General features: G+C 38.4%; 1 long non-coding RNA gene across 4 annotated transcripts; it reads left to right on the forward strand.

Annotated features, from left to right (window-relative positions):
* Window positions 1-6,547: 6,547 nt before the first annotated feature.
* On the forward strand, window positions 6,548-16,362 carry LOC144662649 (uncharacterized). Of its 4 annotated transcripts, none has more exons than XR_013572485.1 (5): window positions 6,548-6,645; window positions 10,374-10,536; window positions 13,371-13,396; window positions 15,551-15,616; window positions 16,142-16,362. It is a non-coding gene; the product is annotated as an uncharacterized LOC144662649 (long non-coding RNA). The 4 variants fall into 4 exon arrangements; XR_013572487.1 differs by having other exon boundaries at window positions 6,606-6,688; XR_013572486.1 differs by lacking the exon at window positions 6,548-6,645 and adding an exon at window positions 8,207-8,355.
* The last annotated feature ends 76 nt before the right edge of the window (window positions 16,363-16,438 follow it).

Consider the following 16,438-nt stretch of genomic DNA (forward strand, 5'->3'; position numbering starts at 1 on the left):
GAATTACAGCAAAAAATACGAAGATTTCCGAAGGCTTCACGAAAACGTTTTTGAATGACCGCACAATAAAATGGAAGGGATGGAACGAGTTTGTGACGTCATAATTGGTGTTTTTGAAGACGACCGCAGACCGATTCAGCAGACCGCACTGGTTGTCAAAGTTCGAGACAAAAGAGAGCTTAAGCAACGCCAACGACAACATCTGGTGGAAAACGAATTTATATTTTACTTTTGAATCTCGCAACTTTGCGTACGAATTCTGCTTATTTATCGCTTTAAGAACTAGCTCCCGCTGAAATTTTAAAGAGAGCGCTCTACACTGACCCCAAATAAAAAAAAAAAAATAAAACTAGCCATCGTGGCTGACGTTGTCCAAAATTGCTGGCTTGCAACTGACGTCACGGCGGCCATGTTGGGGGACAGGAACAAAGCGTTTCCCTCCACTGGGAATTTAACTTTTTTATCATGCAAATTTTGCGTAGTCGACGTAGTCACACGTGACTACGTCGTGAGACAAACGAAATAATACTTTATTATTGTACTCTACCACGATGAATAACCAAAACATTTTTTATGACATTTATTTTATTGTTTTGACCCCCAACATGGCCGCTTTGTCATGTGGTTGCAAGCCAGCAATACGCAGATTTTGGTCATTTCACGTTGTTGTTCGGCAGAGAACGATTTTGAAATGTACCGAGATTTAAAACGCACGTGCAGAGTTAAAGCACGTGCAGATAATTCTGCTCATTAACGTTAAATGCTAATGAGAAAGAACAATAGAGATATCTGATTTGTTTTCATACCAGCGGGTATTCTGCTTATGTCTCACATGAGATGCAAAACGACAGCAAACAAAACTTTAAGCTATTTCTCGGCTTTAGCTATTTTTGCGTTCGACGAAGGAGAACGCATACTAATCGCGTCGTTTGCCCGACGTCAGTCCCGCGGGCTCTATGGTTCAGTCCCGCGGGTATCGATCGCCTGATGCCATAACCGTTTGAGACTTTTTGGACTGCTACAAGTGACCTCGACCTCATGCAGAGGGCCTCAATCTCATACATATCAAAATGGCATCGAATTTGCATTTTTTGTGTAAAAAAAATTAATGCGTGGAACGTGTACCCGAAGTTAAAATAATACTGAAAATGTCATGGGAAGCATATCATCCAGGGAAGTAGACTTTAAGTCAGCCATCGAACTCGAAAAAGGTGGAAATCGAGTGAGTCATTTCGTGTGTCGCTTTGAAGTTTAGTACGTCCGCGCGAAAATCTTCCCACATTGACTTTTTTGTAAACTTTCACCGCTGTGAGATTATGAGTTACCCATGTCAGAAATGTAATAAAATGGGGGGTTACCGGCCATTTAAAAGCTGCAAGCGAAGTTAACGCAACGGCGACCATCAGCGCGCGCTTAATTATTGCGACATGAATTACGTGCGCAGTAAGGATGCGCACGAACAACGTAGTTGTCCATGTTCTTCGATGTGCTTGTGTTCGCGTCTTTGGAGGTCAGTCGTGTAAAGTGGGCGAATAAAAGGCACACAAAATTGTCTCGAACGCACTCCGCTAATCCATGATTATTACTAGTATTTTAAAAAAATGCGCGTCTGTGAACAATAACCAACATGAACAAACAATCAACTGAAAAACGGTCGAACAGAACGAATGTAACTGCTCGAAATGTCACTAAACACATTCATTTAAATTCTAAGGTGCGGTCTGCGGAATCGGTCTGCGGTAGTCTTCAAAAATACCAATTATGACGTCACAAGTTTTTATTTCCGACAATTTTTCCGAGCATTCTACGATAATGATGGCCTAAAAACAGCATTTTTCAACTTGTAATATTAGTCAGGTACTCAGGAGTCCAAAATGTGACACCCACGGGCATTTTTGTCTGATTTTTGGCAACGTAGCTATTTTTACTAAATCGAGTACGCTGATTTCGAAAATCAATGTTGCCAAGCATAATTCTTGCGTTAAGATGATGTTTTGATGCATTTAATTATGACGTCATGGTCCAAATAAGGAATTTTCTTTCCTTTAGCTATTTTAAAAATAATACATCCAGAAATTCATTTAAAGCATTGCTAGTGTACTGTAAAAATGATTTTAAGAATTTTCTGAGAGTTTTTACGCTGTTTCTGTGAAAATCAAGCCCTTCAGTGACAATTGACCACGCCCTCTTGAACAAAATTCACCCTATCACGGGAACCTTATCACGGGTGTAGTTTTGTTATTTTATCAAAGAACAAATGCAATTTTTGTATTAACAAATCGCTATAGTTGCAATAAGAAAGAAAAATGTTGTATTCTTGCCATGCTGAAGCTACGAGCTAGCGAGCATCAAGAATGACGCCATTACAATTTTCATATATCGAGTTTCCCTTGTTTCAGCATTTCGTTTACGTTTTGTGGTAAAATAAATGGAAATAACATCATAGTTATTGTCGTAATATATCATCGTTGTAAAAGTTAGAGATAAACTTTATTGTTTGTCTTGTATATTGCTGAATCTAACTTATTTCACAATGCCGTTCGTCTGTTATAGGCTCATGATAAAGACTTTGGTCGAACGCATGTAAAATTAACGAATTCAAAATGATCATTACAATATTGTAAATATTTTAAATATATTTTCTGAACTTTTTCAAAAACACTGAACAAATATTGCTTTTTAAACAAGTTTCTTTAAGCGCAGGTTGATATAGAAATTAGCGTCGGTCTTGGTACATCTACACAGCCCAGTGCACATGACATGCGATTTTCTAAATTCATAGCGAAGAGGCACATAATATTATATAGCCAGTGGTCAGATTGGAATTCTTAGGGCCTCTTTACATGAGAGCCGAGATGAATTTCAACCCGGGATGAAAAAGTTTCCATTTTATATGAGCGTGTTCATCCCGAGATGCCGGGACGTAAGTCGTCCCGCCCGAGTTGATTTCAACTCGCCCGTGCTTACATTACAATACATTTCATTGGAAAGACTGTTAATATGGCGTTTTTTGTCACGTTTCATCCCGGGATGACATTTTATCCCGGTGCTTAGGACAGAGATGAAATCGTCCTGGAATGAGTTCATCCCGGGACGATATAACTCATCCCGGGACGAAATCATGTAGACAGTAACAAGACAATGACCAGACACCGAGATGAATTCATCCCGGGACGAAAGTCATCCCCGGACGAAAACTCTCATGTAAAGAGGCCCTATTATGCATTCAACAAACAAACGTTTTCTGCGGAGGTAGCGGTGTCAGCTTCGAGAACATCTTCGCCGACCGAGGAGAGAAGAACAAAGTGTTCTGTGAAAACTCTCCACAGATGGAAGAGGTGCTGTTACAGCCGGTGATGGTGTGAGATGGTAACAACGGAACTTGACGAGTTATCAGGAAGATTTACTGAGACATCCTCTAAAGGTATTTACGTTGGATTCTCTGAAGTTCCTGCCCATACCCACACTGTTGATGACAGCTTAGCGCGATCGTTGTGGCAGGAGAATTCGAAGTAACAGCAAGTCTGTGCCTCGAGTGGAAACTATTATGTTGTTACATGCCCGCTAATCCACTTCGTATGAAAATCCACCAGATATACTACGATTGCAGAGTCAGTGCCTGCGAGATAAGTTCATCTGAGAGAATCCGTGCGAAGTCCGCTTTGTTGTCTCCTAGTGCCAAAAATGCTTGCCACTTCATCGGCCGCAACTGAACCTCTCTTACGTAGTTCAATGACTCTGCTCACAGGCCGCGCCGTGTTCTTGGAGCGTCGACTTCTTGTCGTTGCTTTTACGGAGTGCCTCCTATCGAGTAACACATCGATCCTCTGTTATCCAGGACCTTTCCGTAAAACAGTGTTCACGTAACATTCCACAAAGCCACCGAAAGCATTTGCATTTTTTGGTTTGCCAATAGCTGCCACCATAATTAGTATGCTGCCACCAAGGCGAAGCCATCGAAGAACAAACTGACTTTAGGCACTTGACCTTTTCTCGGAGAACGTCTGCTAAAATTGACTTGTTTCACACTTGTGGGGTTCATTTCGGCGAGAAACAGTGGCACCGGCATTATACCTCAGATGCTACAATATGGCCTGCATGTTTATCTCGCGCCTGCCTTCATACACCGTCACAAGACAACACAGAATACTCTGGTTTCCATGCAAATTTAAAGTCTTTCTCTTTTTGGGGCTAGTTGCAGCACCTTTTTACTTCATAAAGGCTGGCTAATAGAGGTGGATTATTCTTGCGAACAGGGTCACGAAAGTTTGTCTTCCATCCCTTCTTCCGTTCCCATTCTTCCTCTCTGTCTGAAGATAGTAGCCTCCATTCCATGAATCGTTCAAGCTAAGTCTGTCCAATCGAAAGAGCTTGTTTTATTTCTAGAGTCACGAGCTCTTTCTTGGCAATTTTTTGCAATGTCTCATTTGTCCTTGACAAGAACAACCCGAATTTTGTTGTGTGGAATGTAGAGAATTCTCAGATTCTCAGATTCTGTCTCTCCTTGCCACTCTCTTTGTGGATAAAAGCAGTCGTTATGGTGTATGTGAAACATCGCTGATGTTTGTGGAGCAATTCAATTACAACTTTCTATTAATACAAGAGTCACATTCATTTTTCAACAAAATGTTAACACTATACCCGTGATAAAGTGAATTTTGATGAGAGGGCGTGGTCAATTCTCAATGGACGGCTTGATATTCATCGAAACGGTATAAAAACTGTCAGAAAATTCTTAAAATCATTTTAACAGTATACTAATAATGTTTTAAACGAATTTCTGGATGAATTATGCTTAAAATAGCTAAAGGAAAGAAAATTCCATATTTGGACAATGACGTCATAATTAAATGCATCAAAACATCATCTTAACGCAAGAATTAAGCTTGGCAACATTGATTTTCGAAATCAGCGTACTCGATTTAGTAAAAATAGCTATGTTGCCAAAAATCAGACAAAAATGCCCGTGGGTGTTACATTTTGGACTCCTGGGTACCTGACTATATCTCTGCAATGCAATGTCCGATTACTTTGAAACTTCGGGATATTTTTATTTGGCTCTTAATAAAGACATGGAAAAAAAATCGAAATTTCTGTTCATTTGACCTTTAAACGGCGTTTTACGTTGCGTGCGATCAAGTAAAAAGGGCCGCAACTGACATCGGCTGTTAAATAGGTTTCCTACAACACATATATCGTGGGCGGATACTTAAATTCGTTTTGCGCGTTCTTTAAACTCCACTACGTTGAATTGAATAATAAAGGAACATCTGTTTTATACCAGATAAAAGAATTTTTAAGAAATGCCAAAATTTGGGCTTAAAAATACCGTTTGCCTAGTTTATGCGGTAAAGCGCTTATCCCCTGAACCCCTTGGCCAGGAAAGATGATCCGTTTTTTAAGAACATCGGTTTACAAACAAACACAGATGGCCACTGACCTTCATAAATATCCTCCTGAGATTGTGTTCTTAAAACTGCATGGCATTAATCGTACTAGATTTTCTCAGACCATATTCTGTAAGCGATTCATGCAAAGTATACGATGTTGCAAGGGCTGGAAAGAAGTAAAATGTCCTTTTACTGACGTTTTATGAGAACTGGGTTTCCCTACACGTCGAATTGTTGAAGCTAACAAGAAGTTGTGTCTGAAGGAAAAAAAGACAACAACTTATACACATCCCAAAACAGCACTTATGTATACCGTGCTCCCGAATGTTTGTTTGCAGGTTCGATTTCTTCTATTTACAAAAACGACAGTACTGTAACAATTCAAGTTATAGTACCGTGTGGAGCTTCTATTAGAAAGGGAGATATTGCCTGAATGCTTATCAAGTGGTGAAAATATCGCTGCTTTAATACAGGAGAAATAAACCACAACGTAACAATATGTATCATTTTCGTGTAAAATCAAGTATGACGGACCTTAGCTACTTCAAAAACATTTCTCCTCACTTGCAATTTTACTATGTCGGTCAAAAACCAAAGTAAAAAGGAAAAAGTTACATTTTCAGTTAAAACATCGTGTTAAGACACAACAGAATAAATTTTAAAGGTATAAAAAAGTGAGATTAGTCGAAAAAAAGGCGAAACGCTTACCGCAGGTTTTGCAGTATACTTAAACTTATCTCTTGTATAACTCGTGAAACGCCTCATCAACTACAATTCGATTTTCCCGCTGGGTTTGTCAAGAGTTGCAAATAAACGCTCAGGCAGCGCGCGACGGGATTCCCCTGTTTTCTCATATTGCAATTTGACTTTCTCACTGGTGGAATAATTCAGTTATTACCTTTTAATTTCATCAATAATTACAATACATTTTTTTGAATACTACAATTATTACGATAATTTTTGTGTTTTTTTATTCCTAACAATTTGCTAGATTAGATAAAGTTACATTTTAGCCACTCTAGACAAAAAATGAGCATTATTTGGGAAAAGGTAAAGAGCTTGGAAAAATGCGTTGGCTGGAACCCTTAGTGTTTTTTCATTTAGCAACCGTTTGGTTGTTAAGTGAGATAAATAATGCTGTCTGTTGAATATGCATTTCTCCCCTTGATTGACACCTTTTAAGAAGCCTTTGCTTTTGTTGATTCATACTCATTGCTCACCAAACGCCCCGAGTGAACACTTAAGACGAGAAACGGTAAGTTTTTCATTGATGCCTGTTTTGACTTCCGTTTGGAATGGTGCGGTGACTTATTTAATTGTAAGCAACTATAACCAATTGGCTGCTAAAATGGTTAAGTGCGAGATGTTTTGTTAAGCAATTAACAGTTTAAGTGGCCTATACGACGGCTTCTCATTCCAAAGTGCTGAAAATATAGTAGCAGTAAACGCCGAGCACGGAACAGCTATTTTTTTAAACGATTCTCTACAAGATCACGTTAATTTTTTTAAGCTAGCTCTTCAGTTTCGTTGGCAATTTCAGCATCACCTTTTTATTGCGTTATTGTTATTTTCGCCCTTTCTACCATCACTGATGGCGTTTTCTCGCGAGTTGGCTTTATGTGTTTGCGAAGAAAAATCAAATCGAGTTTGTCCAAATTTTAAGGGACACTGCCACCAGTTTCACCTCAAAAACTCAAGAGCCTCAAGACATATGGAAACTACGAATAGTTGTCACTGCCGTTTAATACCAGAGCAAACAACCACTGGAGAAGAAGAACTATATATTTTTAACAAACTATAACTAAAAATTTTAAAAAATTAATTAACGTTTTACAACTGTAGCTCGTAGTTTACTTTATGTATCAAAAAGCAAACAATATTAGGACATGTTGCAATTTAAATTGCTGAAAGGTCTCTTTACGAAAAACCAGCATCTCTTATGCGTAAGCTGCAATCGACACTTTATTTGAATAGGGATTTGTTGAAGTTGTTTTGAATCAAAAACCTTTTCTCTGAATGCTTTATTAGTATCGATCTCAATGTGGTTTCAAATTAGGATTGCTTTATCTATTGAATGTTCTTTTCGTCTCTTCTCAATTTTAATATATATTTGACACAAAGCAAAACAAATTTAAAAAAATAACATTTTCGCATAACTTGCGGATACATGGCTAATGATCTCGGAAGGAAGTAATAACTCTAGAATATCGAGGCCACTAGTTGAACAAACGCAAGAAAAACGATGCTTACTGCATGTTAGCGTTGTTTTTCAGTAGTCAACAGTAAATGTTTCGTAAAGCGGCTCATCAAAAAGAATTCCCGCTGGATGCTGTTAGCGTAGAAAATTAACACCTTTTGAAATTGATCAGGGACCAAATGAGTTTTTAACACCAACATATGCAGTGCGCGACAGGAGACATCTGTTTTCACATATTACTAACTAATAGGGGTCGAAGCGGTTAATTGTTTTTCGTTTTCTCCCTGGGAGAATGTTTCCATCGATTATTACATTTTAATTACATCATACAATACCTTTCTTTGAAAGCTACAATTATTATGAGAGTTTTTGATACAACACGAAAACATCCCCTAGATTGTTATAAATTAAATGTTTGTTTTTCCTTATTGTGACTTTTAGTACTTGACAATGCAGTAGTATCTAGTAGTATTCCAAAAAAAGAAAAGAAAGTCAATTGTCTCAAATTGCACCAACGTCTTCTAAAAGTTTACAACATTCTCAGGCAAAAGCCTTGTTTTCTAACGCTGTGCTGACTTGATCCCAAATGGAGTTCAGCCTTAATTAGCAACGGTTTGGTTGCCATGTGAAACAAAGAATGTTGCTGCACCAATTGAATATATATTAACCCCCTTGATTGGCACCTGTTGAGAAGGCTTAAATTACGTTTAAGCTCATACGCTGAGCCCGATATAAGCTCTGAGTGAGGAACTCTTAAGACGAAAAACGGTAAGTTTTACGATGCTTGTGTTTGATGCCCTTTACGAGAGGCGAGGAAAAGTGTAATAGTATGCATGTTAAGAGTTGTAACCAATAAGGTGCTACAATGGCAAAAGTGAACAGTAATAATTTGATCTAACATTTTAACATTTCAGCTGAATTACTTTTGGGATAGTCTCCTTTACGAGCGTCCAGGTTGTAAAATAAGTGAACGCCAAAAAAGCATTAGCTGGTGTTTGGAAATGTTTATCTACAAGTGTGAAGGGTTTCAATCTGCTTAGGTAGTTTCTCTCTCGTTTTTGTGTTGTTTTATCAATTTTCTATTTATGTTTCATTATGTGCTTTAAAAGAAAAATCAAATCTACTCTGTGTTTTTTAAAGATGTAAAACGTACCATACCTTTCCTCGGAATATATTGAGATATACTGCATCTTTGATGATAATATAACCTTCTGAAACTTCAGTGTTGACTTCAGGGCCAATGCCAGCTTTATTCATTTCCAAACTCAAAATACAAATTCTAACTGTCGGTTGCCGTTTAGATTTGACCACATTATGCTGGCCTAAATTTGATGATAATTTAAAAGCGTTCTAAAGGAATCCAAGCATTTTACAGAGTAATAGTGATGGATGTACAGGAAATGTTTCAAGAACGTGTTTTGAATTTACGGCTTGGCGCTGAGCTGGCGTGAGTAAGTTTGATGCTTTTGGAATTTACCGAATTTAGAAGATGTTACTTTTAGCGGTCAACAAGAAATAACAGGGACTCACTCCATAATTGTAATAGCCTCTGGCACTATAGTGAAATTTTTTAAAACACACAGCATAAACATAATACTAAAAATTTGAGAATTACTTACTTATTAAGGCCCCCATACCATGGTCAACTTTTATTACCCTGTGGCTAAGGATTGTGTTTGGAAGATGCATCTTTAGATATGGGGAAAAAAGCTCGCCAAGAATAAGGCTTTTTGAACCAACTTTAGAATTAGATGAGTGTCCACAAATAATTGGATTAATTTCTGCTTTATGTTGGTTTTGATAGTGTAATAAAGTTATTATTATTATTATTATTATTATTATTATTATTATTATTATTATCGTTACATTTATTTTTTCTACCTGTGATGATAAAGCATCATACCCCAATTTTACAACGCTCCTCTAATTCACCCGTCTTAGCCTCATAATTTTGATCAGTTAAGGTGGCTGAACACAGTTTCTGCGCGCTCTCTCGATTCGAGTCTGTGCGCGCGCGCTCGAAATTTACATGCTGCGCGTGCACAGTTGATCAAAAAGCTGCACGATTTCTAACGAACCCGTCATTACAATTAAACGAAATTTTGCAAGGCTGTACTTTAGAAAGCAAGAAAACTGTTGATAACAAAAAAACTGAAATTTAACAAAGGAATTTTAAAACATTCCAGGACATTGCGATAAAACATAAAGCTGCGAAAAATAAAAATTCCCTCTGTCAAAACTTTAATACTTCAGTGTTGTTTTTGATGAAAAAGCTGAACAAGAGGGGTGTATTCTAGAATAAGTTAGCTTTTAAAGACGGTTTCCGATGATCATCCGAGCAATAAAGGCAAAAATATAGTTACCAAAAAAAGAACTCATAGCACAGTAATATTTTTGAATACAGTTAAGAAGAACTTATCGAAACTTTAGCTCTCAAGCTGAACCCGCGTGGGAAAATTGAATTATTTTTACGAGGTATGACATTAGCTTTCTCAAGAATGCTTGCGAATTTAATCGCAAGGTCACTTAGAGAAGTGAACTAAAATGAGGTGTTTCAAATAGGTGTTCAAAAGTTACTGTGCTAATTATTAAAAGATTATTATAAACCCATTGCGTCTTATCTTCTCGTAAGCGACCTCATCCTGTATATATACGACCAACTTTACTTGACAATTTTCGTGGTGGCTATATAGCTAAAGTAACTGAGTTGCCATGTCTGTGAGAGAATGTGCCCAACGCTTTTACGCTCAACTTTCTAATCGTGAACACTATACATTCTGAAAAAGTTTGAGTTGCAGATACTTACAAGCAAGAATGGACGCTCGAATTGTCGTTTTCCTTCTTTTCCTTTGCCTGTCAACTGGTTACACAAGGAAAAATGATGACGCTAACGATTACATTTTAGACCAGCTGAAGGAAACGGACGCTTTGAATACTGCACCTAAAGTGGTAAGTTGTTTTTGTCCTTTTCGTTTTCTGATTTTCTTTCCTGTTTTGTGCAGATGGCTTGGGTTACAATAAAGTTATAATTTATCCATATAACCCTATATAGGTCGTCTACTCCTTTTGGTATTTAATTTCTGGTACTTAGTAAGAACAGAAATAAATGCAAATAGTCTTTTATTTGAAACTGTAATTATTAAACGCTTTTGCGACGAAACTTTTCGTGCACGTGCAAAACGAGCATTAAACAACAAAGTAACACTCTCTAACTCTCCATTCGTTTCTTAAAAAAAGTCTTTTGCCAGTAGAGCAGAGTTGTAAAACAGATTGCAAATCGAATTTTCGACGAGCAACATACCTTAATAATTTTTTAACTAAACTACGTCGCTACAGTTTTTGATAGAAGTGACACGGGATCCTTGAACAGCAGCTTTCGTTACTTTAATTACCAGTTACTTAAATAGAGTTAATATATATGGGTTATTGACCAAGCATGAAGTCAAGATGGCAGGATATTGGCCAAGTTCTTTTTTTGCGTGGTTATGGACCTCGACTTCGTCTCGGTCCATAACCATGCAAAAAAGGAACGAAGCCAATATCCTGCCTTCTTGACCGAACAAGCTTGGTCAATAAAGGATTTATTATATGACTTTTTTCGAGTACTGAAAAGGAAGCCAGTTGCATGCACATTCAATGGCGCACGTAAAATCATTTCATTGGTTTAAAAGTTAAACGAGTGACTGTCAAATTTTTGAAGGAATCGAGACGAAGTAAAACGATGCGACAACAGCGAAATTCACCTCTTTTTAACCCTCTAAAGGATATTTAAATGGCTTAAATTGCGAATCATCGTTGAGTTTGAAACCTTAAAACAAGAATGTCCATTCCATCTGGCCGCTTTTGATTATTGGACGTTTTGCAGAGTATTTGCTCGCTTCTGGCGCTTTAGTGGTCCAAACCTGCCGTCACGGTGTCATGAGCTGAATATTGGAATTGTGATTGTTGAAAGTATTTGGGACTTACAAATTCACGGGAAAAACTTGAACTTTCCTACATCATTGATTTAAATGTTCGACCCGACCTTATTCGACGTGAGTGTTGGAGGCTTCGGTGAAAAGATGTTTTAAAAGCTTACAGTGCCTGGTGGCTTCAAGTCGTTTTGCGTTTTAATTTTTGTATTAGCTGGTTGTTGTGGCAAATAAAATTCACGAAACTCGTTAACATTTGTTGTTTAATTGGTTTGTTATCGTTTGCTTCAAGACCTATTTCTTTGTTATCGGACTCCCTTTCGCTAGAAACAGACAGAAAATATTTGTTTTGTTTCGGAAAATGGTTTCATAGCTCAAGTTTAAGACGGAAAAACTTTTTGTGGTAGCGTCGACGGAACTGAAAAGTTTTTTCGCTTGCGGGCGATCCCGAGCGGTCAAGATGGCTCCATCTTGACCAATCAGAGCATGCATGGATCATTTCATCTTCCTACAACTTAAGAGGACAAAATATTCTCAATCTACCTAAAGTGCAAACTACCAAGCACGGACTCAAATCTTGGCGATATTTCGCCCCCAAATTATGGAATAGCCTCTCAGACACTGCCAGAACTTCAATATGCTATAAAACCTTTAGAAGGGCGTTAAATGCTGTAGATATTAGTCGTCATCTTTAATTTTTAATTAAACTAGTAATACGTGACTCGCAGGGCCTCGCGAAGCTCTGGGTTGGGAAGGGAGGGGGGTGTTATAAATAAGGAGTGATAACCGGTTTTAACCGGTGATTTGTTATTGTTGCCTAGTAACGGACATGGCCGCGACACCCTCGTTCCCAGGATCTACTCCGCTTTGAAAATGGCGGCTCTTTCTGGTTCGTAAAGAGGTATAAAGCGTTGGGAAGCGCAGGCTATTTTCAAAATCATCGACAAATTATTGGATACTCGCATTTTGGACATTTATTTCAGGGCATTAAAAAAAGAAGAACGAACGGCAGGAGGATTCGAACCCTCCGCCCGCGCGCCCCTGATGGCCATGAAAGGTTTATAGCCTGAATAGGCGTTGAGGGAGTATTATGTGGAAATCAGTGTTAGTTTAATCCGAAAAGAAAAACGATAAAAATGAAAGGCTCAGGATTCGAACCCACAAAAAAAAAAGAAAAAAAAAAGAAAAAAAAAAAACCTTAGCCGGATTCGAACCCCCGCCCTCAGTCCCGAAGATCTGATTTGAAGTTCGACGCTCACACCAATAGGCCACCAGCGCGCGGCCGTGTGACGTCATTTCCGCCAGACACCAAGCTCACAAATATATATATATATATGACCGTAAACTCCACACGAGATTTCATCCCGCCTGAGCCCTTTGAGGGACAAAATTATACACCCCGCTACGCTCGGCCTTCGGCCTCGCTTCGCGAGGAATAATTGTATATATTTTATAACTTTTAGCTCATTTTTAATCAGGAAATGCGTCGCACATATTTAAAGCTTTAAAACTTTGAAGAATTGTATTCACTTTTTTTATTTTATTTTTTTTTTAATTTTTTATTTTCATTGTGGCTTACCTGTAAACTAGCTGGTGCGTTCCCGCAGATTTTGCTAACCATATCTGCGGGACGCATCGAAACCATAGCTAAGTGTAATGACCACATTAAACATTGTATTGTATTGTATTGTATTGTATTGTAAGATAAGATATAAGATAGTTAGTTGGTGCTTAATGTAACCTTGTAAAAGGGCTGAAGGAATTTGATCTTTTTTAATCTACCTTAAATGAACTATAAATTGTCTGTTTCGGTGATAAACCGTCTTTTGTGAATTTTTAAATTCATTTTTGATATTTTGACTTCTTTTGCAGCAGGCGGATCCCCGGCCGAATGCTGCGTAAGTGGATTCGCTAAAAATTCGTATTACTAAACAGACTACTAATGGAAGTGATAGTTTCAAAGAGACTTGTAACCTGCGTTATTTCAAATTCAATTCCAGTCTGCAGTCGGGATAAGGTTGTCCTTCATTCCCTTGGGGTGTATCGCGGTTTCCGTAGCAATATAGAAGTACTGCTACTCATTATATTCGGACGAAATGATGGTATTATCGATTCCAGCATTTTTACGCCTGGATGTAGAAGAGCGCTGTGAAAATTAAGTATCTTGTCCAAGAACACAACACAGTAACGCCGGCCCGAGCGCTCGATCGAACTCGGGCCTTACGCCTTTTTTAACTTCCATAATCTGCCCGCACATCAGGCCAAGTTTATCCCAGCGACAAGGGGTATTTTTATTCTTCGCTGGATAGGATGTTGGTCCATGGCAGGGCTACCTCCAGTATTAAATTCGCCGGTACCCATTTATACACCTGGGCCGGGTTGTTCGAAAGCCGATTAACACTAACCCAGGATTAAAAGTTAATCGAGGGTTCAATTTTTCTTGCATACAAGTGTTTTTACTGCTTACGTTTTGTGGAGTTTGAGATTAGTCGATGGCAAGGCTAAACAACGGAACATATAAACAGAAAATCTCACTGAAAAATTGAAAAGCTGATTTCAAAATTTGCGCTAATCCTGGATTAGCTTAATCGTGCTTTGAACAACCCGGCCCTGGGTGGGAAGAGGTACTATTAGAGTAAAATGTCTTGTCCAAAACACAACGAAGTGACCCAGGCCAGGACTCGAACCCGAACCGATTAACCCAAAGTCCAGCGCGCTAACCATTTGGTCACCGCGTGTCCCATAATCTGCTGTACTGAGTGGGTTATAAAAGCGAGGGTTTCGCAGCAATGCGCATGCATGACGTGACAGCTTCTAGAATAAATCATACAGGTCAACACTAAATTCAAAGTAGCCACCGTTTGTTAAATCCGAATGAATCTGTCGTTAAACATTGTCATCCGCTGTTCCGCTTATACAAATTGAAGTCAGCTATATCTCAAGTACCCATGAGTGATGTTTTGTCGACTGATTGAGGCGTTTGGGTAACAGAAAAGTCATTTAACATACGGAGTCTTGTAGGCGATATCGAGATCGACCGGCGACAGGACGTTCTCAAGAGTACTTTGAGATCGAAAAGCTAAACAGATCAGTCTGGTGTGGTGCTAAGCAGTCTTGTGTGGCTTACAAAAGGATCTATCATTTGGAAATTCATAACTGTACAATGTACGGGTTGGTATGAACAGCTAGTGTTTTGATGCGATTGAATAAAATTTATAGGTGTGATGTGATAGTGGACGTGATAAGATACAAACACGCGCGAGTGATCACATAGATTGTTTGCTCACTACACAACGATCACAAAGTTCTCTTGCAAAACAAAACAAAGCGATTGTCGATACCATAAAGAAAATAGCTACAAGGAGGTACAACCATTTTAGATCACGGCATAAGCTAAGAAATCGTATGTCCACATCGACGTTTTCGCGATTGTAGTTTCCCGCATCTCAATTCGAATTCGAACGTACGTTTCAGTCGATTTATCTTCACAGCAACTGCATGAGATTAAAAGAATCTATCATAACAAAAGCGTTGAATGTGCAAGCTTTAAAGTATAAGGAGAACTGAAAATCTTTTCTCTTTTTTACGCCTTTTTTCAATCATACCGGACATATAAACAAAGCAATGCAGCAGAATGCAGAGGTATCTTGTCGTGTAGTTCGACGCGCGATTTGCAAGGAAAATCATTCGATTTGCTTCCATCTTTCCAGTTGTCATTCCTAGAGCACACACCACAACACTGGCAGTTGAATAATTTGCCAGATGCTGGCGACATTTTCAGCATGAGCTTTGAAATTGTAAAGAGAGTCAATTGAATGAGTCAGACGAGTCGATCGACTAGCTTACGCGAAAGTTCCGTGACACGAGCAAATTACGCGCTGGATTTGCATATTGACATATCGCTTCCGATTGGTGTATAAACAATAGAAGTGAGTTTGCTTGCGTCATAGCTTGTACATGCGCAGTACCGTGAAACGGTCCCTTTAATTTGTTATCGCACGCGCATTAATATATGTGGGATTCTATTTTTACCTAGTTTGTCTTGTTTTTAGGATTCCTATGGCTGATGCTGTCAGCTCATCTTCAGTGTCATCCTGGTCCTGGGACTGGGCTTCTAGGTATGAACACCTAAACCAGCTTGTAATGACAGTATTTGCATCATATAAGACAACTGAAGTGTCCCGCGTGGAATATCTTTATTAGCTTATTTTGCTTCGAACTCCCGAGGCTGTTGTCCTGGAATACGAGCGCTTATTTCCTACGAATTATACATTGTGAGCACGTTGCCGCACGTTGTTGTTTAACTAAACAAAAAGGAATCGTGAAGAATTGAGTGAGTTGAAATTAGCGGTGAAATGATAAATTTTACCCGCTAGGAATTTACTTCTTAAGGATGGAAATGAAATAAACAGTAAAATTATGAATTGTTGACTCTATAATAAAATAATAAAGTCCAAGCTTTCAGCTTAATATCAGGCATGATAAAATTAATGCAGTAATAAAGAAAATTGAGGTAAATTGCTGTAAAAAACTATGTACACTAAACGTATTCGATCATTGAGATCATCATCAGTAATGAAATAATATTTTTTCTTTCATTTATTAATAGAGCTTATTTATTTTTGTTCGTTTTTTCCTTTCAGTTCTTCAAGCGCTGTCTAGAAATTCTGGGCAACACTACAAGTTGGGGAAAAAGATTCGTTGCTCATTGATTCAATAACAACGACAATTACAGAGGGTTATTTTAAAAACGGGGTTAAAATGTTATAAGCTCGCATCATTCGATGTTTTATAATAACCAATCACGGAATTGTTTGTAACCAGGGTAAATTATGTTAGCAAAGAAATAAAACCGGGATCGAATAATGGCTGCATTTTTGTCCTAGCTGTAAATGTTTTCTCGCGAGACCGGGGCTCAATTCCGGATCTTCCGTAAATCT

The sequence above is a fragment of the Oculina patagonica genome, chromosome 8 (genome assembly GCF_052425735.1).
Source record: "Oculina patagonica isolate OP01 chromosome 8, crgOcupat, whole genome shotgun sequence".
Classification (NCBI taxonomy): Eukaryota; Metazoa; Cnidaria; class Anthozoa; order Scleractinia; family Oculinidae; genus Oculina; species Oculina patagonica.